Genomic DNA, 11267 nt, shown 5'->3' on the forward strand with positions numbered 1-11267 from the left:
TTAATGAACTATATTTGTCTTGTGGAAATGACAATGATTTGAAAACTGGAGAAAGCATTGGAGTCTCCCCAAAGGATTCATTAGAACTTCCTCTTCTCACCAAATTGATATTACAAAGATGCCCAAGTCTATTATCATTACAAAAAGGTCTGCTTTTCCCAGCTTTACAAACACTTGATTTGTGAGATTGCGAAAACATGGAAAGTCTTCCTGGTCAATTGCTCAATTAAGGTTGAAGAATCCCTCAGATTACTTCATTTCCAAAAGGTTCTCTTCATTTACTTAGAACTCTTTCTCTTCAAAATGTAGGCTGCTGTGCAGACTTGGTAGAGTGTCTTCCGTGCCTAGATTTTCCTCTTCCGTCTTCCTTGTCTCAACTAACTATCAAGAGTTTTCGATATTTAAAAACTACAGCCAATGGAAACACCCTTCCCAACCTCACTGATATTCATGTTAGTGATTGCCCAAAGCTTGAATCTTTGGTTAGTGACTTTGCCTCGCTTACAGAATTATCACAGGAAAATTGTCCAAAATTCTGCTACTTCACAACAGGTTTATCTAATGTGAGGCAACTTTCAACTTCAGGAACTAACATAGAAAAACCGATACAAGAGTGGGGATTGCACCTTCTAACTTCCCTTCAAATTATTAAACTTAAAAATATAGGCAGCTTAGTAGAGTGCATAAGCGGTCTTGACCTTCCCTCTTCCCTGTATAAGTTACACATTGTAGGCTTACCAAATTTGACAATAATGTGTTGTTCCACTCTTCCCAACCTGACCAATATTGATATCTACTCTTTCCCCAATCTTGAATCCTTTGGTGATAATGGCATATGATAGAACAACATTTGAGATTTGATCCCAATGGCCTTATACTTACGCTTTATGGAAGATGCTCACTGCCTTTGTCTTGAAGTCAACAAAGATCTACCTATACAAGTAAGTATTACCAACTAAAAGCTTCCTGGAATTCATCCTCATAGGCATTAGCGCTTTTGATGAATTAAGTCAGTACTTCCATTGTCGTTAGGATTATAATGTTAAGATTAATGCTTAACAACAACGGTTCCTGCAAAGTAGTAGCACTAAATTAGCAGTGAGTTAGTGGAGATATATAATCACTTACTTTAGTTAGCATGCTTTTAATTATGTTTAATAATGATTAGAGGGTAGTGCAACATGATATTCACCTAATCTACTCTGATCCATATATAATTGCTAACTTTTAGTTATTTTTATGCACAACTTTATACTTTTAAATAATAGACTAGGTTTGTGCCTAGGCGATGCCCGGATTGTCCTAAACTTTTTAGCTTAAATGTTGAATACAATCATATAAATCCTTTTGATAATGTAAAATATTTAGACATACGATATCATATCGTTTATTTATATAATAGTGTACTTTTTGTAGTTTTATTTGTAAGTATATATATATATATATATATATATATATATATATATATATATATATATATATATATATATATATATATATATATATATATATATATATATGGTATTATTAACTTGATACTTTTTTATTGCACTTAAATTATTTCTAATGAACTGAAAGTATTTTTACAAAACTAAAATTAGTTTTGTTATTAAAACTTATTTTTACAGATTTTCTATTTTTTTATTAAAATATATTAAAAATTGATCTTATTTTAAAGTACTTTTTAAAATGAATTTGATGATGGAAGAATTGAGTTATAGAATACTTATTAAAAGTTATGATTACTTTTCTATATATGAAATATTATAATTCTATCGATAATAAAACTCTATACAACATTTTATCTTAAAAAATATATCCAAAACTCACTTACTTAACATTATATGTGTCACAATAATACATTTTTATCTCCCACGTGGCGCGACACTTGGCAAAAAGTAGAATGTCAAATGTCGCTGTCTCGTGGCATGGCTACGAGACCGACTTTATATATTAGTGATATGATTATTTAAGGGTTTTTTTTTTGATAAAATTGCTCTGTTGATTGATAATAAATTTGGAAAAAATTGATAAGAATAATCCCAAATTTGCTTTATTTTCTCAAAATAATCCCAACTTTAGATTATTTTTAAATAATCCGAACTTTGAGATGAATTTGCTTCAAATAGTCCCAAATGACCGGTAACCTGTAGAGTAGGTAATTTTTATTTCGAAAAAAGTTAAATTTATACATGTTACCATGTGATTGGTCAAAAATAAAAATTAATTTTAAAAAAATTAAAGCATAAATATTTATTACTAATTAACACGTAATTAACTTCCCTCCAAAAAAACACTTAATAAACTATGACTTATCAGCGATCTCCTCGGACCGAGAAACGTCCGTTGCAAAAGTCCAAGAACAAGAGCTAATGAACTATGACTTATCAGCGATCTCCTCGGACCAAGAAACGTCGACGTGGACAAGGCAGCGTCTAAGATTGGCGGTTAAATTAGAACAACGGTACGGTTGGATGAGTCCAAGCACAGAACAAGCTGCAATACCACCGAAACCAACATTGGGTGGCGCGTGGGAGGAAAGAGAAGGAGAAGGGTGGTTAGTTTTAAAGGGTTTCGTGGGGTAGGAGGGTTGGTGATTCAGAAGGAGATAGACTGCGCAGCACCAGTGTGGGGGGAGGGCGTCAGCGCAAGGCCGGAGTTGTGGGGCAGGGGGTCGAGCTGGCGGGATGGGCGGCGGAGAGGGTGGTTGTAGCTGGTGAGTTGGGTTTTTAATTATTTAATTAGTAATTTCTTTTTTAAAAATAATAATTAATAATTTTTTTAATTTTTCTTTAAAAAACCAATTTTTTTAAACTATTTTTATTTTTATTTTTATTTTTATTTTTTTGACCAATCTGGTAACGACACGTGTCATATAACTTGTTATAACAAGTTAGATCACCGGTTGGGACCATTTGAAGCAAATTCATATCAATGTTCTGATTATTAAAAAATAATCCAAAGTTGAGATTATTTTAGGCGAATGAGGCAAAGTTGAGATTATTCTTGTCAATTTTTTCAATAAATTTTGTAAAAATTACTCATAATGTATATAGGTGACCGACTATATTATCCTCAATAAAATTTATGTCTAGCTTAAATATACCTCATGTACACTAAAAGAAATATAGGAGGTTGATAATTAGTTAATTACCCCAAAATTGCTAAAATGTTAATCGTAAATTACTATAAGCTTGGTGCACCTGACAGTTTTTGTATTAGTTTTGTGATTGGTTTTGGCAAAGTGAGAATGATATGTCTCCCTTTTTTGCCTACTTTTATTTTGCATTCTCAAATAGATATGTCATGTACAGTTCTAAAAAGTGGAGGAACATCATAAATTCATAATGTTGGTTGTTTTCTATTCCTAACTAATGCAATTAACAGTTGTGGGAGGAAGCACTTAATCAACCATTTTGTAGTACATAGTATTTACATATCTTCTATGACATATAATTTAAGTTTGGCTCGAATTTAAATGTTTTGTCATTGTGGAAAGTAAAGAATTGTAGTTATACATACCTTTGTCATTGTGCAATGTTCTAACATATTAGATATCAGGTACATGACCTTCAAGTGCAACTGTTTGCTCATATTATGGTGTTAAAAACTGAAGAAGCTGATAAGATCAGTAGTAATAGCATCTACTAGTTCCAGGTATTCGAAACTCTTTCTTTGTTGTCAATTCCAATTTAAGATGTAGTGTTATGTTGCTGATGATAATCCAAAGAAATATCTTAGTTGTTTTGAATTTCAACTCATGGATTGTCTCGATTAAAGATGCATGTCTAAACTTCGATCATTGAACTAATTTCTTTGTTCTTTCAATTGTGTACCTCATCAGCTTGAAGATGGTTTAAATATGTGAGTCCATTGAAATTCAACAATATATGATCATGATTGCTTGTACAGAATACGATTTCCATGTCCTATATTTGGTATAATAAAAGAGCTTTTGCTTGGGTGTTGTTGATCATTACCTTCCCCAACATATGAGTGCCTCTAAGAGACGGTTAAACAATTTATAAGGGTAAGAGGCTTTTCCTCATATTATACTCGCATTATTACCATATGGTTTTGGAATGGAACCTTTTTTCGTCTTGTGAAGTAGACTATCTTTCTCCTAACAGTAGTTTCCTAAGGGGTTCAACTTTTTCTCATCTTGAATGTCCTTGTAATAGCCTGATTTTTAGATTTGTATATTATATGGATTATAAGATGAAAGCTTGGGATTTTGGTTAATAATGGCAGAATTTGATACAAAAGTGATATATTAATAGCTTTAGGATATTACTCTATTTAATAACTTTAGGTTATCACTCTCCTAAGTAACTTGAGGTTACCATTCTCTCAACATATTTCCTCACAATTCACACAATGTCCTACTGCATATACTATCCCCTATTTATACTGAGGCCACGGACTACTAACCTAAAAGTACTAGACTTCCCAAAATGCCTTTCTTAATGTTAGTCTATTACAGTCCCTTAGAAAATAGCAAAAAAGTCTTTCATCTTTGATAATTACAGCATTAAACAGTTTTCCCCCTGAAAATCAATCCAATACTTGTAAGAAGTTCCTGTGCAATAGAATGTGAAGAAAAGGCCAAACTTTTGCTTATATGATTTTACTGAAATCAAATGTATGAAAGCATTTCAAGAATCAAGATTTGCATTTTTTATGCTAATTATCTTCAACTCTGTAAGGTTAGTGCTTAATCTTCAGCAACACAACGTTAATCAATTAGTTTATTTTTAATTGTTTCTGTCATGATTGTAGGACTAGGCTATTATCATGTCTCAGACTCTCTGGTTTATTGAAACATCCAAGGACACTATACATGAGTACCAACCACTAGAATCCGGGCTTATCTCAGTAAAGATGTTGATACTTCTTCTCCAAGGGCCTGAGTCGATGAGCTATTGTGCAAATAACTAACTTTTAAAGTGTTAACTTGATAAAGATGACTTTCCTACTAGAGAAAATTTACAAAAACTACCTTGTAATAAACAGGATATTTTTTAGGTTCTAGAGAAAATTTACAATAAACAGGATACTTTTTAGGTTCTGACTTCAGACTATAGCTTGATGTATGCACTACTCAACTTCAACAACGACGGTGCAGAAATTTAAGGTTTATTATTATTGCCTTGAATTATAGTGTATAAATTTCCTCATTTGCATAATCCTTTCTGGTTTGTTGTCATATACACATATTTCATCTTTGATTCGAGACAAGTCACCAGGGTGCGCCTATTACTATTATAGACAAATAGTTTGAGGATTATTTTCTTTTCAGATTTTCCCAGTTTATCTTTATGATTGTTGTAACAAGTTAATCTAGGGTTATTGTTGTCTTTTCCCGTTCATTACTTAAGGACATGCTCGTCATTTCACGGTAAGCTACACACATTGACCTGGATATCACTCCACGTACTAAATGACATGGAATTCACGGAGTTATTTCCATGTCAGCGGCCTTTGCAACTACTTTTACCGTTGGAAATGTCGTCAACCAGTGTTAGGGTTTGTTAAACGTTCCTATACAGAGATTTCTCTGCGATTAATACCCATCTCCTTCACTAACCTCTCTAAACCTTTCAAATTGGTGTACACACTATATTTTCGGAAAGCATGTCCCTCAATGCATTGGGAAAACGCTACCGATCTAACTCTCTGAAACAAGATATTGGCACCGGATTAAAGCCAAAAGCTCTCTGCGGCATTCATATGCATTTGGATGATGATGTGTTCGGATTTCAGCCGGTATCGCAGACCAACTCCGTTCAATCTAATTTGGACGACGACAGCAAATATGTAAGGTTTATTTATGGTTATTCCGTGTAATTGTATGTTAATACGCTTACAAATCTCTCTATTTAGTTCATAACCCCTTCTATTTGTAGATGTTTCATACTTACATCTGTTTTCTTTATACTCAAATAGTTAATTGATATTGTTAATTGGAGTATGAAATTGTTAATTGAAGTATAACAATGTTAATTAGAATATGAATAAGTTTATTCCCTAATTCTACAATTGGAATATTGTATTGCTACCAACATGCATGTGTGTCCTTGTAAAATCACGACAATGGTTGCTGCTAATTATGCAAGTTTGTAATGTCTTGGGTACCAATTAAACTTGGATTGTCACCGAAAAGTGTAGAAATAAATCTTGAAATGTTTAAGGTATTAATTTGTAAATGTATATTTTTATTCTGGAATGTAATGTTATTGTTTATACGCATTTTGAATTCGGATCTGTGTAACACATCTAGGATAATGCCTTGACTGTTGGTGGATATGTGGAAGCTAGAAGGATGGTGATACGGGAATATTCTAAATCTATTCGGTGGATTAGTGAGACGTACTAATTTAAACTAATTTATATTATTCTTGTAATGAAACTATTAGTTGCGCCCTTAAGGTATAACATTTTTAAATTTTATGTCCAGCCTCCAAATATGAACTGTCGGGTCGAGTCATTTGGACGAATATGTCAAAAATTTGGTGAGAGGAAAACAAGATGGGTTAGTGAGATGGGTTTTGGGGGATTGCTCCATTTTGCTAAGGGTATGCATCTACCGCGACAATTAGCTTATTGGTTGATGACAAGAATTGATCTAGTGAGTAGGGTGTTAATAGGCATAAACGGCCGGGTATTTCCCTTCTCTAAAAATCAAGTTCGTTGGGTTTTAGGAATCCCATGTGGAACAAAGGTAGTACCTTCTACAAAAGGAATGTCTGATACTGTACGGGATAAGGTACAAAGCATATTATTGAAATATGGTAGGACATGGGAGACCAAACCAGCCACCGAATTGGGTAGGTCGTACACCTCTATAGGCATTCCAGTAACTGTTGCGAATGGATAAGTTGGAAGGTCATTTTCAAGAGGACCAAGAAGAAGAATTTAAGACTTTGTTCTTGATTATAGCACAGATGATTTTTTGTCCAACTCAATCACCAAGACTACCTCATGACTTGTTACCTGCTATTAGTTGTGCCATGGATAGTAGTCAGTATGATTGGAGTGAGTTGGTACTTGCAAAACTAATGGACAATGTATCTAGCTTTGCAGGACATTTTTATGCGAATGGTTTTGCAGCAGGATGTGGTGGATGCTCCATTTTTGTTATTGTGAGTACTTAAATTTCACAGAAGTTTTAATACCTTTATTGTGTGATTTAGAGCCTAATGATTTGTTTAATATCAGCTGAAGTTGTTCTACCTTGCTGACTCAATTGGGAGCCTATGAATTGGGAAACTTATCCAAGATTAAAGGCTTGGGACATGAAGCAAATAGGCATTGCTGCCAAGCATGACCAATTCAATAAGTCAGGGGACTATGGCAAATTATGGGTAAGTTGTATATTTACCTTTAAATGTCGCAAAGTAATGTGTATTATAGAGTATTTTGTGTCTGTAGATTATGTTCTTGTCATATTAACATAAAAGTTAATGATGATACAGTTGTTGGACGCCGCATACGGGAAAGACGCCCTAGAGAAGCGCGGGACACACTAGCACCCCCAGATTATCCTTTGTATCATGTGAGTGTTTATTAATTTTAAATGTAAATCAATGAGATCCCTAATTATGAACATGTTCTCTTAATAAACCATTTCCTGTAACAGTGTTGATTGTGTGTTTGATGTAGGACGTCTCCAAATAGGTGGTATGTACTAGGGATAGAAGAAGGCGCGGTGACTTAGCTTGCGTTCTAGCCGTAGGAGTTCTAAGTTTCTAAATGTGCATTTAGTAGCCTTTAAGGAGGAAGATGCAGAATATACCCGTTCCCATGATATAAACAGTGTTTGAATTTGAGTAGGTTCGTGATATGAACTACGTAAGGCATTTGTTAAGCCAAAGGATACTTTTAAAATGAATTTTAGGTGAATGGTTTGTGTGTATTAGTGTTCTTTCACTGACAAAGTGATCTGTTAAATGTATTTTCTTAAATTCGAATTATGTGGCCTGCTTGTCAACTAGCGTATGGGTTGGCCCATTAGGCATAGGCCCAATGTATTCTTTGAGGGGTGTACTCTAAGGCCGTCAAAAACATTTTTTGATTGTTTGCAAATATCACTTGGAGTATGATTACATTAACAATGTAATGATTTGAATGGTTTGCAATTAATGTTAATAAAATTAAAATGCCAATGGAATTAGAGCCAAAAACATGTGCAATAATGTACTCAAACACAAGTGCCCAACAGTAACATGATCATAATTGTGACAATGAAATTAGTAAATTATATGGTATTACCGGAAAATTTATATAAATATATTCAACATATATTTTTGTGAGACAAATTAGACATACCAATAAATAGCAACTACTTATCCTACACATCATGCTGATAATGTTAGCTCAGTTGGTTCGCCTCCCCTGGCTAGAGTGTTTACTTTGTGGTTTTAAGTTTTGTCTATTTATTTAAATTTATTATTTGTGCCCTTTTTATACTTAATTTGATCCAGCTTTAGAAGGGTACAAGTTTGTCCTTTCGAACCAGAATAAGTCAATTAAATAAAATTTGTGTGTAAATAATGCAAAGGAACTAGAGTATCACGATTGTAAAGTCAGTGATTGGATAGTGCACTTTGGCTCAAGGGTTTGCGGTTCAATCCCTGGTCAGTCAATTTTTTCAGTCCATGTTTTTAAAGGTTCAATTAATTATTGTACTATATTGTTTTTGAGTAGTAGGTTGCATCAATTAATCTATTTTAACCTTAATACCCTATAGGAAATTTTGTCAAAAGCTACCAATTAAAGCACGTGTTTTGAAAACAACTACCTATTAAAAATTTCATTTAAAAGAACTACCACAAAATTGTAAAAATTTTAAGTAGCACTACCACTCTAATAATTCCATCTCGAATATTCGGCATGTAGGTTCTATTTTTTACCTTTACCTCTTAAAATCCCCATCTAAATTGACTAAATTACCCTTCATTAAGGTAAAAAGTGATAAAAAGTGAGACCCAAATGCCGAAAATTTTAGCCAAAATTGTTAGCGTGGTAGTGCTACTTAAACTTTTTATAACTTTGTGATAGTTCTTTTTTTTAAAAAAAAAAGTTAATAGGTAGTTGTTTTCAAAACACATGCTTTAACTAGTAGTTGTTGACAAAATTTCCTACCCTATATTCTTTTTTCTCTATTTTACCCAACATTCTTTTTAATTTGTTTCCTTTTATTTCAATTACTTTACTCAACCCCAATACGCAAAAGATTGCTCCCTACACCGTAACTACTTTCTCTTTCAAATTTTTTCATATGAAGTATAATAATCAGAATTTATATTTTGTTTGTAAATTCCTCTATATAACATAATTTCATTGTAGAAAATTATGTTGTCCGCTGAAATAAGATATTCAAACGTGTGTATCAAGTTTGTAAATTATACGTGCTACGTTCTTTTTACATTGCAACCTTCGTAATTTTATGATAATTACACACAAGCCTTTGCAAAATTTACACTCCAAAGTGAAATCATGTTTGATTTGTCTCAATAAATACTTTCATGATTTCGAGTTTGACCAAAATATTACGTCAAACATATAAATGGTAGTTCTACACTCAAAACCGTGAAATCAGTCAAATCACCAAGTTTGATCAATATAGTTTATAATTTTCATCCTTTCAAGAACATTTTTTATTGAGTTAAATTCAGCTTCACTCTGTATCAGGGGCAGAGCTTCATGGGGGGCTGGCAGGGGCTTGTCGGCATGTTGAGCTAGATTATTTAGAGATTTATGTATACGTATTATTAGGTGAAGACATAAATAGTCTTGCTTTACCGAAAAAAGGTAAAACACGTTGCACAAGGTCACAAGATCAATTCTTCTAACTCTCCAAATTTGGTTTTTCTTTTTCCCCCTCTTTTATGATCCCATTTTTTTCCTCATTTATGATCCCACTTAATTTCTTCTCGATATTTTATTTTTCTTTGATAACTTGGCTGTATTTTTTTCCTTTTATAATCCTATTTCTTTGTTTTATTTCTTGTATAAGTTTTATAAGTTGTTAGATAGATGAAGATTCAGTGGTTTAAATTCAAAATACTTTTTCTACATTTGATTAATTATGACCATCATGATTTTGCCTTTAAAAATTATGTTGTGACATAAATTTCTAATCTAGATACTGCTTATTGCTAGTTTATGCTTCTCTTTGTTTTTGTTAATTGTCAATTATTTAGAGTAGAGTTTGCCTTGATATGATTTTGTGACATACAGTAAAAAAGAACGTAACTTTCAATGTTTTAAATATTGTACTTCGTATATTTTTCAAATTATGTTTTACCTTATTGTAATTAATTGTTACTAATTAAGAGCCTATTCTGATTTACTGAAATGAGCTGAACTAAACTGAACTGAACTTATTAGAGCTGAATTGAACTAAACTGAACTTATTAGAGTTGAACTGAACTGAACTTATTAGAGCTGAACTGAACTGAACTATTTGTCTATTGATAAGTGATTTTTAACTACCGATTAATGATCTTTGATTATTTATTATTATATATATATAAGGGTATATAAAAAATACATAATAAAATATTTATGAAAAATAATAATAATAATAATAATTATTATTATTATTATTATTATTATAATAATAATAATTATTATTATTATTATTATTATTATTATTATTATTATTATTATTATCATCATCATCATCATCATCATCATTGTAATATATGCTAAAAAGTATGAAATTTGGCTTTAATTATCATTAGCAATATCATTAGACATAAAGATAAACTGAACTGAACTTATTAGAGCTGAATTGAACTGTACTAATTAGAGCTGAACTGAACTTAAGCTGAAGAGAACAGACCTTAAGAGTATATTTTAATTTTTTCTAAGAAGTACTTTATATTTGTTTTGTGATTTATCATAATGATAAGGTATGTAGAAAGATGAACTATATTTGTTTTGTGATTTGTTATAATGATAAGGTATGTACAACTTCAATCTCGTATCCGTTACACTATCATGTGTACTTATTCCATTAACAAAAATGTTTTGTTCAATATTGCAAAACATGCAACAAATCTTTGGTTTTTTTTTTTTGGAAGATTATCACTTTAATTGGTTACAATAAGTTTTGAACATAGTAATTACGACTATACGAGTTCATAGGCCTTTAACACACAGGTCATTTAATAATTGGCAACAATGATGTACGTATACATTTTCATTATATATGAAACTTGTAGCCCAAGTAATGATGAATATCTTTATCTATAAAAGCT

The 11267-nt window shown here is 32.0% G+C and overlaps 1 long non-coding RNA gene across 1 annotated transcript; it reads left to right on the plus strand.

Annotated features, from left to right (window-relative positions):
* The first annotated feature begins 5109 nt into the window (after positions 1-5109).
* Positions 5110-8031, plus strand: LOC145572184 (uncharacterized). The gene is made up of 5 exons (XR_014096712.1): positions 5110-5817; positions 7084-7142; positions 7219-7364; positions 7476-7555; positions 7663-8031. It is a non-coding gene; the product is annotated as an uncharacterized LOC145572184 (long non-coding RNA).
* Positions 8032-11267: the final 3236 nt, after the last annotated feature.

The sequence above is a fragment of the Chenopodium album genome, chromosome 12, assembly GCF_948465745.1.
Source record: "Chenopodium album chromosome 12, dcCheAlbu1.1, whole genome shotgun sequence".
In the NCBI taxonomy this organism is placed as follows: domain Eukaryota; kingdom Viridiplantae; phylum Streptophyta; class Magnoliopsida; order Caryophyllales; family Amaranthaceae; genus Chenopodium; species Chenopodium album.